At 34.7% G+C, this 18,101-nt stretch overlaps 1 long non-coding RNA gene across 1 annotated transcript in view; it reads left to right on the forward strand.

Annotated features, from left to right (window-relative positions):
* LOC132343189 (uncharacterized) overlaps positions 1 to 17,321 on the forward strand; it is a 30,465-nt gene extending 13,144 nt beyond the window's left edge. The window contains exons 2-3 of the long non-coding RNA XR_009491896.1: positions 13,046 to 13,181; positions 17,048 to 17,321. This is a non-coding gene — a long non-coding RNA (uncharacterized lncRNA). The remainder of the gene's footprint in view (positions 1 to 13,045; positions 13,182 to 17,047) is intronic.
* The last annotated feature ends 780 nt before the right edge of the window (positions 17,322 to 18,101 follow it).

An 18,101-nucleotide genomic window follows, 5' to 3' on the forward strand; every position in this document is an offset into this window, starting at 1 on the left:
AACAGTAATAGTAACAAAGTAGAGGCGAATTATATTTGGTATTGGATAAAGGTCAGAAAGACCTTTATGGTGGAGATAACATCTAACGTGAATTTAGAACATGATTACAGTTTACCATGAGAATAACAATATAGACTTAATTATCTAGGAGTAAATTTAGAATCATTTAAAAGAGGGAAAATGTCCACATACAGAATTTAGACACATAATGCATTATATACAATGTGGGCACTAATAATTCTCTAATCAAAATTATTAAAAATAAGAGCACTTTGAAAACTTTCACTGTTAAGAATAGTATTCTCTGTCAATAATATATTTTTAATGTAAAGATATACCAAAGATTTGAATGGTTAAGGAGATATTTTGACTAGTAACTCTAGAGATAAATGTAACAGATTTGTGACAAAAGTAACTTAAAGCCCAGAGTGGTTTCCTCTCAACATTGTCTGTTCTTTAATGAATGCATGGAAATGATAATGGATTAAATTATAAACTAAACAATATGAAAATATAGATAAGTCTCTTGGCTTTGCATCTGATTGTGGACACACAAAAAGAATCATTGGCAGAGACTATAGTGAATTTAAAAAAGAAACCCTGAATTGAATGAAACTTTCTATTGAGAGAATATAAAAAATAATTAGCCATCTGAAGAATGCATTTTGCAAAATACTGAGCTATATCATAAAGCTTATGAAGACATTTTAAGTAAAAGTTAAGGACCCTAATTGGAGATTCTTCATCCCAAACAATAATGTGCCTTGGTAGAGAAAAAGGTCACTTCTTTTTCTGTAATAAACAATCCTAAACTGATCAAATGCACATACATATGCATGGAGATTCCTGAATCTCCAAAGTAAATGTGTAAGTACAGTGTAAGAAGGGAAATATGGGGCACAATAACTTTTCAGTTCATCCTAGGACTAATGAAGCATATGAAAAATAGTTGTGTACACACATCAATTTGTCATCTTTGCCTTGAAGCATTGAAAGTTTCCTATCTGACACTGTCAAGGTTGGATGAAAAGTCACATACATCAACAATAGTAAGTACAGAATATGCATAATTGGAGGTCAAGATGTGATTAAAATTAAAGCCAGATTGAATTCATCTCATAGACCATAAATGACAGTTTGAGAATTTTAATGTTACACATTATTTATTTGAGTTTGTCAAATTATTTAAACAGTATTTTAATAAAATTTATACAATTGCTCAATTTACATTTTCTAGATACTTTACATGGGTGTGTATGACTTTGAAACTAAGAAAAAAGAGAAGATATACTCATTTTAGAAATATTTTCCTCAAAAATAATTTTTAAATGTATTAAAACTTAAGTCATCATGCTACACTGATGTCACACACATAAGGATGATTTTCATTTTAACAAAACTTGTCAAGTATCTACTTTCTGTGCCAAAATATTTACCCTTTTGTTTGGTGCCTTTGTTTTATGGAGCCACATTTTGCAAAATATCAGTACCTGTGTTTCTTGACATTATCATAATACTTGTATATAGATAACACTAAGTTATTTAAAAATCAATGCATATAAGAAGCAAATTATCCTCCCAGTGGTTGCCAGTTATAACAACTCTGTGAATTATACTGTGGTACACACATTTTATGAGGTGCTGTGATGGTTAATGTATCAACTTGAATGGTCTAAGAGTTGCCCAGATAGCTGGTAAAACATTGTTTCTGAGTATAGCCGTGAAGATGTCTCAAGAAAGATGATCATTTAATTTATTAGATTAAATAAGGAAAACCAGCCTTACCAATGAGATTGATGGGGACATCACCCAATCTGTTGAGCGTGCAAGTAGAACTAAAAGGCAAAGAGGCAAAAAGTGAGTGTTGTATCTCACTCTCAAGATACAACATCCGTTTTCATGGCCTTGGACCTGAGAGTCCTGCTTCTCATACCTTTGGACGTTGACTGCATTATACCGCCAACTTTCCTGGATCTGCAGCTTGCAAGCCCCAGATAATCACACATCTCAACCTCCCAAATTGCATGAGCCAATTCCTATAGTGAATCTCTTCCCATAATGAATCTCTTCTTATATATCTATATATCCTATTAGTCTGTTTCTCTGGAGAACTCTAATATGGATGTCATCCACAAATATCATCCTTTCTAAACATTTTGTCTGAAAACACATGCATATTTTGTCTATTTCCTGAAAACTGTACAAACTTTGCAACTAGTGAATTCTACTTATTATGTAGTATAAGAATCAAATATATAAAATCTAGTTCATGAAAGTTTTATCTTGGGTTAACTGCTTTGGAGGAGGAAGTATATTTAAATAAAAATGCTAAAATATTTTTAATGAGTAAAATTAACATACAATTCTAGATTTCTTATTAAGTCCATGTTGGGAAATAAAATTCTTAAGCACATATTACAAATTAAATTATTTGATTTAATATTACATAATAACTATTGGTTATATATTCTAAAAGTACTGTTTGTATGTACTTTGTAAATCTGATGCTATGTAATGTACTGAAGAAAGGAAACATTACCTCAAAATGTTTTAAGAAAATTGGAACTAAGCATATTTTCAAAGTGTTAATGTGAAGAAAGTACAGCTGTAATATATTTTAATAAAATGTTTTAAATGCTTTGCTCAGAAGAATATTATTGAACTGAAGAGAATAATAATTGAATTATAATTGCATGCCTTTAAAACCAAGATATATTTACTCTCTGTGTGTACATATTAGGATGAAACATTTAGTTGAGCTTTTCCTTAAACCTTACAGAATATTTTCAGTTCTGTAAATAAAGAACTAGTTACCGGATACATCTTATATAGAGTGTGGAGGCATATTTACAATTATGAAATATAAATGAGTAATTTATTAGTACATACATTAGGAAAAATGTATATAGAAATAAAGGCTAATTTGTAATTCTAAAAATTAAGTTCTAAGAAAGAAATGGCAACCCACTTCAGTATTTTTGCCTAGAGAATTCCATGGACAGAGAAGCCTGGTGGGCTACAGTCCACGGGGATGCAAAGAGTCAGACACGACTGAGCGACTAACACTTTAAACACTGTCTAGACTCCATGGTTATTATTTCTCCCATTATTTAATTTTGTTAGTTTTTCAAAATTTCAGGATTATTCACAATTACTAATCTTTTTAGGAAGCATTATTTTGTTTTTACTATTAATTTCTCTGCTCCTTGACTGGTGATAATAATATTACCTTGACTGATGGTAGTATTATTTACTAATGCAATTGCATATATGTACCACATCTTTATCCATTCATCTGCCCATGGACATTTAGATTGTTTCCATGTCCTGGCTATTGTAAATAGTGCTGTTGTGAACATAGGGATGCACATATCTTTTTGAATTATAGTTTTGTCTGAATATATGCTCAGGAGTGGGATTGCTGGGTCATATGGTAACTCTGGCTTTTCGAGGAACCTCCATACTGTTTTCCATAGTGGCTGCACCAACTTACATTCCCACTAACAGTGTAGGAGGGTTCCCTTCTCTCCACACTTTCTCCAGCATTTGTTATTTGTAGGCATTTTGATCATGGCCATTCTGACCAGTGTGAGGTGTACCTTGCTGTAATGTTGATTAGCATTCTCTAACAATTAGCAACGCTGAGCATCTTTTCATGTGGTTTTTGGCCATCTGTGTGTCTTCTTTGGAGAAATCTCTAGTTAGGTCTCCTGCCCTATTCTATCTTATTTTGTTTTTTTTTTTTTTCTTTTTTTACTTTCAGGATCTTGATTAGTGTGTCATGTGTTTTGTGATTCCAACTATGCTTTCACAATAGAAACCAATATATAAAACATAATGAATAATATCTAATTACCCTAATATGTCTTTTGGTATAAATATGAACAAATTTTGTGTGTTTAAATCTGTAATTTTGATGACTGTTTTGGTGACAGCTTCCATTTTTATTAATTATACATTCTTCTGAGCTACCATTGTTTATGTCTTGATATTAGATAGGGTATGTCTATGTGTTAATATGTTCTCAGAATTATTTTGAGTACTCATACAACTTCACAATTCCTTTTGAAACTTAAAATTACTAATTCAGTAATTGTATTTTAATAAATTTTATTAAAGTTGTGTTAAATTTATAAATTTGGTAGAAATTGACATCTAAACAATTTGTACCTTTCAACTTAAACAAATTATCTTTCTCTTCCATTTGTTCAGTATTTAAAAATCTTACACATATTTTGTTAGATATATTCCTAAGCATATTTTGGTGATTTTATTAATATAGTAGTAGTAATAGTTTAGTTGCTAAGTTGTGTTCGACTCTTGCACCCCTATGGACTATAGCTTCCCAGGCTCCTATGTCCATGGGATTCTCCAGGCAAGAATACTGGAGTGGGTTGCCATTTCCTTCTCTAATCCTTTTTAAATTAATTTTTCTGATTTTAACTACTAGTAACTAGAAATGCTGTGATTTCTGTGTATTTATCTGACTTCTGCCAAAACTGATAAGCACATTTATTCATTCTAATACTTTGTTGTATTCTCTTTATCATCTGTAAATCACTGCAGAATTCATTCTTCACTTTCTGATCTCCATGCTTTTTTCATTGTCCTCTCATTCTTTCTCCCCTCAATCTTCTCCTTACCCTCCCCTTTCTGCTTTATTATGTTTTAAACCTTATTATAAGGACTTGGAGAAGGAAATGGCAATCCCCTCCAGTATTCTTGCCTGGGAAATCCCATGGACAGAGGAGCTTGTTGGGCTATAGTCCATGAAGTCACAAAAGAATTGGACATGACTTAGTAACTAAACAACAATGACAACAACATAAGGATTTAGGATTTAAACTAAAAATATTAAAGAGGTGGAGGTTGAGGAATATAGTGTATTTTTAATCTCTGAGATATGAATACATCTTTAGTCCTTGTTATCTTTTGTCCTTTCCTTGCCCCTCCTCCACTTCCTGCCATCCTCCCTAAGAATATTATTTGTACCAGATGTGGTGCTTTGATTCCATTTTTAATTTGATTCAATAAAATTAACACATTTTCCTTTTAGTTTTAGACAAATAGATTAGGGGAAGTAGGAGTACTCAAGTAATTTAGGTTTGTTAAAGTTTTTTGAAAAGAATGCTCTATTATTTATTTGCATGTAAGCTCTTAAATTGTGTTCTTCAAATATATTCTACATTTTCTTACTTTTTGTCAGAGTATATGTTTCAAAGCAAGGAATTTTAAAATGTATAGCTTTATGGATTCTTCCCATCTCTGCTGAATCTTCTCAAAATTTCCTTTTTGTATTTCAATATAAGATATATTTGGTGCATGAAAATTTGCTTTTTTATTCATGGAGTATTTTTCTGTTAATCATTATTTTAACATTCACACTTTCTCTCACTTATTTTTATCTCAGTTCTGTTATGGTGCAATTAAAAGTGATATATAAAGGTTTTTCATCAGTGGAAATATTTGCAAGGCAGATAGATAAATATAGATGTAGATATTGATATTTATTTGTTTAATGTTACTACTTAGGGAAGCAATGTACTGACTAGGTTCTTTGTGTCATGTATCTAATTTTGCATTTTTTCCCTCTTTTTTCTAAGGCTCAATTTTCTGATTTTCCTATGGGGGAATATTCAGAGTTTTATCTATTATTACTTTAGAAAAGTCAGAATTTTCAAGTACATATAGATCATTACTGATTTATCTCTACTGAATTTGTAGATAGCTTTATTTTACTTAAAGCATGCTGTCTACAGTTATAAGTGACTGACAAGTAATTTTTTAACTATTTTTATTTAATTTCAGTAACATATACGTAACAAAATTTACCATCCTAACCATTTTAATTGTACAGTTCAGGGGTATTAGCTATAGTCCCACTATAGTGTAACCATCACTACCATCCATCTCCAGAACTCTTGTAGAACTGAAACTCTGTATCTATCACATACTAAATACCTACCCATTCTCCCCTTGTGCCGGCCCCTGACAACCACCACTCCATTTCTGACTCTGAATTTAACTACTAAGGCTATTTCATATACATTAAACCATGTAGTATTTTCCTTTATGTGAACACTTATTTCATTTACCTTAATGTCCGTTCAAGCTGGTTTTAGAAAAGGCAGAGGAACCAGAGGCCAAATTGCCAACATCCGCTGGATCATGGAAAAAGCAAGAGAGTTCCAGAAAAGCATCTATTTCTGCTTTATTGACTATGCCAAAGCCTTTGACTGTGTGGATCACAATAAAATGTGGGAAATTCTGAAAGAGATGGGAATACCAGACCACCTGATCTGCCTCTTGAGAAATTTGTATGCAGGTCAGGAAGCAACAGTTAGAACTGGACATGGAACAACAGACTGGTTCCAAATAGGAAAAGGAGTTCGTCAAGGCTGTATATTGTCACCCTGTGTATTTAACTTATATGCAGAGTACATCATGAGAAACACTGGACTGGAAGAAACAGAAGCTGGAATCAAGATTGCCGGGAGAAATATCAATAACCTCAGATATGCAGATGACAACACCCTTATGGCAGAAAGTGAAGAGGAACTAAAAAGCTTCTTGATGAAAGTGAAAGTGGAGAGTGAAAAAGTTGGCTTAAATCTCAACATTCAGAAAACGAAGATCATGGCATCTGGTCCCACCACTTCATAGGAAATAGATGGAGAAACAGTGGAAACAGTGTCAGACTTTATTTTTCTGGGCTTCAAAATCACTACAGATGGTGACTGCAGCCATGAAATTAAAAGAGCTTACTCCTTGGAAGGAAAGTTATGACCAACCTAGATAGCATATTCACAGCAGAGACATTACTTTGCCAACAAAGGTTCATCTAGTCAAGGCTATGGTTTTTCCTGTGGTCATGTATGGATGTGAGAATTGGACTGTGAAGAAGGCTGAGCGCCAAAGAATTGATGCTTTTGAAGTGTGGTGTTGGAGAAGACTCTTGAGAGTCCCTTGGACTGCAAGGAGATCTAACTTGTCCATTCTGAAGGAGATCAGCCCTGGGATTTCTTTGGATGGAATGATGCTAAAGCTGAAACTCCAGTACTTTGGCCACCTCATACGAAGAGTTGACTCATTGGAAAAGGCTCTGATGCTGGGAGGGATTGGGGGCAGGAGGAGAAGGGGACGACAGAGGATGAGATGGCTGGATGGCATCACTGACTCGATGGACGTGAGTCTGAGTGAACTCCGGGAGTTTGTGATGGACAGGGAGGCCTGGCGTGCTGGGATTCATGGGGTCGCAAGGAGTCGGACACGACTGACTGATCTGATCTGAATGTCCTCAAGGTTCATTCATGTAGTCACATTGTTACAGTGAATAATATTTATATACCACATTTTCTTTATATATTCCTCTGGTGATGGACATTTGGCTTGCTTCTACTTTTTGGATATTGGAAATAATGCTGCTATGACAAGGGTGTACAGCTGTCCCATTGAGACTCCATGTTCCATTTTTTGGTATACATACCCAGAGGCAGAATGGCTGAATCATGTGACAATTTTGTTTTTAATTTTTTGAAGAATTGCTATACTGTTTTCCTCAGCAGCTACATTGTTTAGTGTTCCCATCAGCATAACACAAGATTCTCCACATCCTCACTAGTACTCATTTGTGGTTTGTTTTGTCAGTAGTAGCTATCCTAAAGGAGAAGGCAATGGCACCCCACTCCAGTACTCTTGCCTGGAAAATCCCATGGGTGGAGGAGCCTGGTGGGCTACAGTCCATGGGGTCGAACAGAGTCGGACACGACTGAAGCGACTTAGCAGCAGCAGCAGCCATCTTAATGGAGAAGGCAATGGCACCCCACTCCAGTACTCTTACCTGGAGAATCCCATGGATGGAGGAGCCTGGTGGGCTGCAGACCCTGGGGTCACTAAGAGTCGGATAAGATTGAGCAACTTCACTTTCACTTTTTACTTTCACACATTGGAGAAGGAATTGGCAACCCACTCCAGTGTTCTTGCCTGGAGAATCCAAGGGACGGGGGGGGGGGGGGGGGTGCGGGGGGTGGGGAGGCGCCTAGTGGGCTGCCGTCTATGGGGTTGCACAGAGTCGGACACGACTTAAGCGACTTAGCAGCAGCAGCCAACCTAATGGGTTTAAGGTGGTGCCTCATTGTGGTTTTCATCTGCATTCCCTAATGATTAATGATACTGAGCATCTTGTGTGCTTGTTAACCATTTGTATATCTTCTTTACAGAAATTAATTGAAATGTTTTGCTCATTTTTGAATCATCTTATTTTTTTGTCATTCAGTTATAGGAAATTGTATAAATGTATGCTATCCAATGGAATACTAAATTTTCCAAAAGAAAATAGTAAATGGTATATGAGAGAAAACAGTAAAAACATTTTCCTCAGTCATCAATTTAATTAATTTTTGGTAAAGAAGTACTGAATCCATTTTGTAATAAAAAAAGTTTTTTGATCAAAACTCAAGGGTCACTTAGAGATGTAATATACCCATTTTCTTTTTTTTTTTTTTCTAAATTTTATTTTATCTTTAAACTTTACAATATTGTATTAGTTTTGCCAAATATTGAAATGAATCCGCCATAGGTATACCCGAGTTCCCCATCCTGAACCCTCGTCCCTCCTCCCTCCCCTACCCTCCCTCTGGGTCATCCCAGTGCACCAGCCCCAAGCATCCAATACCGTGCATCGAACCTGGACTGGCGACTCGTTTCATACATAATATTATACATGTTTCAATGCTATTCTCCTAAATCTCCCCACCCTCTCCCTCTCCCACAAAGTCCATAAGACTGATGTATACATTGGTGTCTCTTTTGCTGTCTCGTACACAGGGTTATTGTTAGCATCTTTCTAAATTCCATATATATGCATTAGTATACTGTATTGGTGTTTTTCTTTCTGGCTTACTTCACTCTGTATAATAAGCTCCAGTTTCATGCATCTCATTAGAACTGATTCAAATGTATTCTTTTTAATGGCTGAGTAATACTCCATTGTGTATATGTACCACAGCTTTCTTATCCATTCATCTGCTGATGGGCATCTAGGTTGCTTCCATGTCCTGGCTATTATAAACAGTGCTGCGATGAACATTGGGGTACATGTGTCTCTTTCCCTTCTGGTTTCCTCAGTGTGTATGCCCAGCAGTGGGATTGCTGGATCATAAGGCAGTTCTATTTCCAGTTTTTTAAGGCATCTCCACACTGTTCTCCATAGTGGCTGTACTAGTTTGCATTCCCACCAACAGTATAAGAGGGTTCCCTTTTCTCCACACCCTCTCCAGCATTTATTGCTTGTAGACTTATGGATTGCAGCCATTCTGACTGGCGTGAAATGGTACCTCATAGTGGTTTTGATTTGCATTTCTCTGATACTGAGTGATGTTAGGCATCTTTTCATGTGTTTGTTAGCCATCTGTATGTCTTCTTTGGAGAAATGTCTATTTAGTTCTTTGGCATTTTCTTTTTATCTTGCTTTTTTCCCCCTTCAAATATACTGTGATTAAAGTAAACAGTACACACATTCAAGTTATGACAGGTGGCAAAATTTTTAAATGTTGAAATATTCCTAAGATAAACTGAAATATGAAAGTGATTTTATTTTCTTTTTTTTAAATTTTATTTTATTTTTAAACTTTATAATATTGTATTAGTTTTGCCAAATATCGAAATGAATCTGCCACAGGTATACATGTGTTCCCCATCCTGAACCCTCCTCCCTCCCCATACCATCCCTTTGGTTCGTCCCAGTGCACCAGCCCCAAGCATCCAGTATCATGCATCGAACCTGGACTGGTGACTTGTTTCATACATGATATTATACATGTTTCAATGCCAGTCTCCCAAGTCTTCCCACCCTCTCCCTCTCCCACAGAGTCCATAAGACTGTTCTATACATGAGTCTCTTTTGCTGTCTCGTACACAGGGTTATTGTTACCATCTTTCTAAATTCCAATATTAGATTACTAAAGAGTCAGATACGACTGAGCAACTGAACTGAACTGAATACATTAAAATATATTAATATAAACAGAAGCATAAATTCATGGATTTGAAAGTAAAAATTACATTGATCCTTATACTAAAGAGTAGCATCTTTGAAAATATGACCATGATAATAAAATTATGAAAATTAATTAGAGAATAATATAGTCACTTAAAATAATAAAGGAGGGGGGCTTTCCTGGAGGTCCAGTGGTCAAGACTCCATGCTTCCAATGTGGGTGTCAAGGGTTTGATCCCTGGTCAAGGAATAAGATCCCACATGCCATGTGGCCAAATAATAATAATAATAATAATAAAAGGGAAATGCATGCATATCTAAACATTATAAATTAGTGTACTTAATTTGATTAGAAATACTGTGTATATAAAACTGTTAGTCTCTCAGTCGTGTCTGACTCTTTGTGACCCCATGAACCCCACCAGCTCCTCTGTCCATGGGGTTTCCCAGGCAAAAATATTGGAATGTGTTGCATTTCCTCCTCCAAGGGATCCTCCTGACCCTAGGATCAAACCTGGGTCTCCCACACTGCAGGCAGATATACTAAAGCACATTCTAAATGCTTGAGTACATTCTAAAGGCTCACATAGATGATTTGACATGAAAATATAAATTTTAAAAAATTATGTGAAGCAGAAGTAAACCTGAATGTAATCTCTAATGTATAATGATCATAAAACCAAAACAAAACCAAACAGATATATAAAACGAAACACAAACTTAGGGTATTTTAGAATAGAAAGCTTAGGCTTAGTCCCAAGACATTGAGATTTAGCTGACTTCAATTAATTCTAAATTCTGCATTTAAAAAATGTGTGTGTGTCTTTTTTTTTTTTAAATACTTGACAGTATTGAAATTTAAAAAGAGCTTAGAATAATTGGTGAAAATAGAAAACATTCAGATGTATTTCATTCTTACCATTACCCATATATGAGTCACATCAAACATTACAGTTTATTTGAGGCCACATTTTTCAACTGATTTCCCTAATGGAGCAAGTTTGATATTTATAACTATGTAAGTATTGTCTACAACATGGACATTTGTATGGTCTGCTGTTTAAGGATATAGGTTTCCAAATCAAAATGCCTGATTAAATTTCTGCTTTGCCACTTACTCTCCATGTGAACTGAAGCAAATGTCTTAGATTTCTAAATTATATCTTTTTATTTATAATGTGGTGGCCATGTTGATAATGAATGGCTATCTTTCATAGAATTACTGTGAAGACTAAAAGGCTAACATACATGAAGTCATATATTTTCTAAAAAGTTCATTATAAGAAAAAAGATCTAGAAAATAGGATTGACTGGTACAACAGTTGAGGTGAATGTGGGTCTAAAGCCCAGCTCTATCACTTACTGATTTCTTAAAGGCTAACTGAACTATAAATTTGTATGTTTATATTTAAAATAGAGATATTATTTATTTCATTTCCCAAAGATTATTTTGAGTTTTAATTATCTAATGTAGATAAAGAGCTTAGTACAGGGACTAGTGAAAAAACAAAGTCAATATCAACTACTGTTTAAATAAATCATAACCATCAAAATATTGTTTTTGCAATTTCTTCCTTTTATACACATCAGGGAGGCCTGGCGTGCTGCATTTAATCGGGTTGCAAAGAGTCAGACACGACTGAGCGACTGAACTGAACTGAACTGAACCTCACCCTCACTGTAAACCCAGTTCATATCTCCCAGTGTTTATGGCTCCAAGCCATATGTACATGACTGATTGAAGGATGATTGAGAACACATATGCCCAGACACACATAACACAAGTATAAGACACAGTGCTTGTGTGTGTGTGTATGTATTTACTGTATACAGATTATATTTATCTAATTTATTTAAATTCTTCCTAAGCTGCCTTACAATATCATGATATAATACCCTATTCAGTCTGAAACTTGGAACTATTATTCTTCATTCATGCACCCATATAATTAAGCAGCCTTATGGTATTTAAGTTTGATAGATTTTGTACATTACTAAAATTGTTACTTATTTCATATTCTCTATAGTTTTTTTTTTCCAGTTTTTGTTCTAAAGAACTTTCAGATATTTAGAAGAGATTTATAGGCAAGTCAAAAGCTTTGCAAACATCATTCAAGTCTTCTAATATAATTTGCTCCCAGCTCTAAAAACATCTGTCATTTGATACAATCTTTTATGTTAATTCATGGAAAAAAGTAAAATATCACATAAAATGAGATTTATTTTAGTAAATTATGAAAGCATAGTTTTATTTAACTGACTTAAACAGTTGCTGGTATTGTTCACAAGTTTAGGAAGATAAAAGCCATTTTTAATGAAGAATTTTCTCTCAATTGTGTTATGAAGCTACTGCAGGAATATGTCAGAACCATCAAAATTTATGCAAAGCCTTTTTCACTGGGTAAATCATGGACATTCAAAACGGAACTGCTGTATCTCCTCTTTAGTGTTTTTTAAAATGCAAAATTCATCTAATCTATCTATATCGTGATTCAAGGAACTTTCTCAGGATGATGTTAAAAAAGAAACATAGAATTTATTTTTAAACAGTAGAACAGAAACTTTTAAATTGCAATAAACTGTAGAGTCAATGAAAGTTTACCTAACCTTTGTTACATTATCAAACCCATAGTTTATTTTTAAACGTATCAGTTTCATATTATCACATATATCACATAGTACCTTAATTTTATGCTAGAATTATGAGCTACTTTGATAATTTTCTTAATATTCTAGAATGTATAATATATATTTGTTTAGCTATAAGGGCATTCTCAATGTGTTTTAAAACCCATCTCAATGATTTTTTAAGTTCTAAAGAAAAGCATACATTCATGTTCATACATTTGCTCTAAATTATGTTTAATGTTACAGAAGATTGAAATAAGTTAATAAAATCAATGATTTGAATGTAATGGTTTATTAAATATGAGTGTTAGAATGATTTACTATATAATATCTATTTCAATAATGCAGTGCATAAATATAAAAACATTTTCACAATATATTTGGGTGTAAATTTGATGTAACATTTCCACTTGATTTCAGGCCAACTCCATTTGTTTACTAGATACTAATTATTTAAACCAGGAAATAGAAAAGTATGAAATGAAAGTCAACAAAACATGCCTTCTGAATCCAGGCAGGATATATATGAATGTGGTGATCACAGTTGACTCACCAGGTGAGTATGGCTGGGACAGGAAGGTCGTTATTTATTATTCCAGGGAGAGCTTCCCAGCCAAAAACTGATTCTATCCTCTACGACAGTTTACATACTTTGAATTTGTTTCTTTAAATATATGGATCTATATTCTGGCCCCCAAATTTGATTATATTATTCTTATTAGTACTTAAAAACCCATAACATAGTACTAACCTATATTTGATGAAATTTGACAGTTGGTTAAAGTTTATTTTTGCTTTGTTTTTTTATTCAACAACTATATTCATTGTCAATAATAGGCAAGGCACTTTGATTTTAGAGGGCTCTACGAGTGAAGTAGTCATAGATCATTTTCCTAAGGAACTGATAGAAGTTTAAATTAAATAACTAAGGAGTTCAGAGAAAAGTGAAATTGTATTATTTAATGGGATCAAAAAATTCTCCAGAGAAATGTAGTTCTATCCAGCTGAACCTTGGAGGAAAGGGTGAAATGTGTATGTAAGGGTTTAGGGGTAATTCAGAAAGAAGGAGCTGTATGTGCAGAAGAACATTTGAAGCATACAAGAACAGGTAGCTTATTATCAGCTGGACTACAGGAAGCAGTGAGAATTTATGGTAGGAAAGACTTTGTAGGGATTTCAATGATGGGATAAAGTATTTAAGTGTTATTCATCATGCAGTTGGAAGACGTTAAAATGCTTTCACAGTGAGCAAAAAGATCAGTGTTATCCTGCTGGAAATTAATTAGAAAGCAACATTCCAAAGTATTTTGTGAAAGAAAAATCAAATATCTTGCAACACATGTGCTACGATATAGCAAGTTATTTTCCCCAACTTCATATTTCCTGAAAATTCATTCTTAAAATGAATAAGGATAGATTAGATGACAAGAGCAGGCCTGTAAACATGAAATGAATTCAATTGATTATCAAAAGTCAAACAAAAGCAAAAACATAATTTTCAACAAATATTGCAAACACCCCATACCTGTTCATTTGAGAATGTTTTTAATTTACACTTATTTAAAATATACACTTGCTGGGTATGTAATTCTAAGCCAAGAGTAGTTTTGCTTTCTCTCAGAGTGTAGAATTTATGATTCCATTGTCCTCTGTCTTCCATTGTTTCTGTTGATGTAGCGCTTTTCTTCCTTCAGTTCAGTTCAGTTCAGTTCAATCGCTCAGTCGTGTCCAACTCTTTGCAACCCCATGAATTTTAGCACGCCAGGCCTCTCTGTCCATCACCAACTCCCAGAGTTCACTCAGACTCATGTCCATCAAGTTGGTGATGCCATCCAGTCATCTCATCCTCTGTCATCCCCTTCTCCTCCTGCCCCCAATCCCTCCCAGCATCAGAGCCTTTTCCAATGAGTCAGCTCTTCACATGAGGTGGCCAAAGTATTGGAGTTTCAGCTTCAGCATCAGTCCTTCCAAAGAACACCCAGAACCGATCTCCTTTAGAATGGACTGGTTTTATCTCCCTGCAGTCCAAGGGACTCTCAGGAGTCTTCTTTAACACCACAGTTCAAAAGCATCAGTTCTTCGGTGCTCAGCTTTCTTCACAGTCCAACTTTCACATCCATACATGACCACTGGAAAAAATGTTGTTATACATATTTACTTTTTTTTTTTCTTTTAGCTTTAGAAGTGTTCTGTAATAATTTTCAACTTATATGCCTTTTCAAATGAATGTGATAGTTTTAAAATTTTGAGGGAAACTGTACAGAGCAAAACAAATATCTGAGCAAATTAAACAAAACCTCATTTCTTTCCCTAAAGATTTGACCTGATTATGTTCAGCTCATTTTATTTTATTTTTTTTTGTATTAAACATGCATTTTTATTATATACATGGCATATATTCTTTTTTTAATTTTATTTTATTTTTAAACTTTACATAATTGTATTAGTTTTGCCAAATATCAAAATGAATCCGCCACAGGTATACATGTGTTCCCCATCTTGAACCCTCCTCCCTCCTCCCTCCCCATACCATCCCTCTGGGTCGTCCCAGTGCACTAGCCCCAAGCATCCAGTATCGTGCATCAAACCTGGACTGGCAACTCGTTTCATACATGATATTTTACATGTTTCAATGCCATTCTCCCAAATCTTCCCACCCTCTCCCTCTCCCACAGGGTCCATAAGACTGTTCTATACATCAGTGTCTCTTTTGCTGTCTCGTACACAGGGTTATTGTTACCATCTTTCTAAATTCCATATATATGTGTTATTATACGGTATTGGTGTTTTTCGTTCTGGCTTACTTCACTCTGTATAATAGGCTCCAGTTTCATCCACCTCATTAGAACTGATTCAAATGTATTCTTTTTAATGGCTGAGTAATACTCCATTGTGTATATGTACCATAGCTTTCTTATCCATTCATCTGCTAATGGGCATCTAGGTTGCTTCCATGTCCTGGCTATTATAAACAGTGCTGCGATGAACATTGGGGTACACGTGTCTCTTTCCCTTCTGGTTTCCTCAGTGTGTTATGATATAATCATGTGAGTGTCTGGAGTAGCTTTACAGTATATTTTAATTCTGGTAGTATAAATCTTATTAATTTTGTTCCTCTTAATCTTGTCTAGGATTTTCTAGGCATTTTGTATTTCCCTGGGCTTCCCTTTTAGCTCAATTGGTAAAGAATCTGCCTGCAGTACAGGAGACCTGGGTTTGATTCCTGGGTTGGGAAGATCCCCTGGAGAAGGAAATAGCAACCCACTCCAGTATCCTTGCCTGGAAAACTCATGGACAGAGGAGCCTGGTGGGTTGCAGTCCTCGGGGTCACAAAGTGTCAGGCACGATTGAGCGACTAACACTTACTAACTTACTTGTATTTCCCTCTAAATTTTAGAATCAATATTGAAAAGAGAATTCCACATAAAACTATTGAGATTTTTCTTATGCTCTTTTTGTATATCTAAATCAATTTGGTAAGAATTAATATTGTGTTATTATGCTGCTGCTGCTAACAAGAGCTCAGTCGTATCTGACTCTTTGCAACCCATGGACTCTAGCCTGCCAGGCACCTCTGTTCATGGGATTTTTCCAGGCAAGAATATCTGAGTGGGTTGCCATTTCTTCCTCCAGGGGATCCTCCCAACCCAGGGATTGAATCCGTCTCTTGCGTCTGCTGCATTGGCAGGCAGATTCTTTACCACTAGCGCTAATAGAGTCTTTCAATCCATGAACTTATAGTATTTCTACATTTACAAAGGTCTTTGTTTTACTCTGTGGTGTTTCATAGTTTTAAGGATGTTAGTGTTCTATAGTTTGTATTAGATAAACATTCTGCTGCTGCTGCTGCTAAGTCGCTTCAGTCGTGTCCGACTCTGTGTGACCCCATAGACGGCAGCCCACCAGGCTCCCTCGTCTCTGGGATTCTCCAGACAAGAACACTGGAGTGGGTTGCCACTTCCTTCTCCAATACATGAAAGTGAAAAGTGAAAGTGAAGTTGATCAGTCGTGTCCAACTCTTCGCAACCCCATGGACTGCAGCCCACCAGGCTCCTCCATCCATGGGATTTTCCAGGGAAGAGTACTAGAGACCTAGAATATGTTAAGAGCACAGGAATCATCTGTTCAAGTGTCATTATGTGAATGACTTTAATATCTAAAATATTCTGTTATACAACCTGAAAAATTCAGAAGGCATAATGCCAGTGTGCTAGATTTTTAAAATAAAATGGAAATTTTATGTTGATTTTTTCCAGGAAAACTACCAAATTTATGTATTCATTTTCTAGTTTTTGTTTACTTGTTTGTTTATAGTTCCTTTAGAGTATAATTTGCACACAGTTTGGTTTTTCAAAAATAATTAAATTTTTAATTCTTTACCAGTATTAATTTCATTTCCTTTGTTTTTTTTTATTTGCATAGGTGACCTTCAATACAATATATTAAAAACTGAAGACACTGGAAATTATTTTTTCTTTTCAAACTCAGAAGAAAGCTGATTTCTTAAGTAGAATGTTAGTTGCATATTTTTATATCTTTCCAGACTTAAGATGCTCCTATTCTGCATATTTTTAAGATTTACTTTAATCGTCATCTGTGTTTGCTTTATCAATTATTTCAATATTTTATTTAGCAAAAAGATCTTGTTGATTTTTTATTCTCAATATGCTGAATTACTTTGAATAATTTTTGAGTGTTAACTAATTTGAATTTTTTATAGTAAACCCCATATAGTAATGAAATATTTATGGATTGTGTTGCATCATAGTTTATTTGGAATTTTTGTGTTCATGTAAATAGAACATATTGCCTTTACATTTTTTTCCTGGCAGATGTTTGTTAATGGCTATTTTCAGTATACACTGTGTTCTATCTCTTTCGTTAAAGAGTCCATGTGTTCTTGAAAAGAACATGTTGGATGTCGTGTCACTAAAGGACCTTCTTTAGCAATTATCTAGATGATTTGACAGTTGAGCAGATGTGGATTACTGGTTTTTAGCAAAATTTAAAGCCTGATTCTTCAATGCGGACACAAAAAGAACATTCTAAAAATTATTGATTTTGGTCCTTAAATGGATGAATCAACCCTCTAAAAAGGAGAAACCTATGTTAATGCAGCCTGGCATGCGGCAGTCTATGGCTGCAAAGACTCAGACACAACTGGACGACTAAACAGTGTTAATGTATTTAGCTAAACAAATGTTGAATTCGTCTGCAAATACATTTCTGGGAGACTTGAAAATCTGCTGAGGACCATATTATAAACTTTTCTTTTCCTCCTGCATTTCAATTATTTAGACCTGTGTCCTAGCCCAGGCCTAATTGTTATTGTACAAAAGAAAAAAATCCTTCTAAGATCAATGGTCATGTCTCTAAGAAACAGGTTTCACAATTATGCTCCTTTTGCTTACGTTTCCAGTGAGTCTTTAATTTATAGTACCTTCCTTCTTTTGTGAAAGAGTAAATATAGAAGACC

Source organism: Bos taurus, chromosome 20 (genome assembly GCF_002263795.3).
Source record: "Bos taurus isolate L1 Dominette 01449 registration number 42190680 breed Hereford chromosome 20, ARS-UCD2.0, whole genome shotgun sequence".
NCBI lineage: Eukaryota > Metazoa > Chordata > Mammalia > Artiodactyla > Bovidae > Bos > Bos taurus.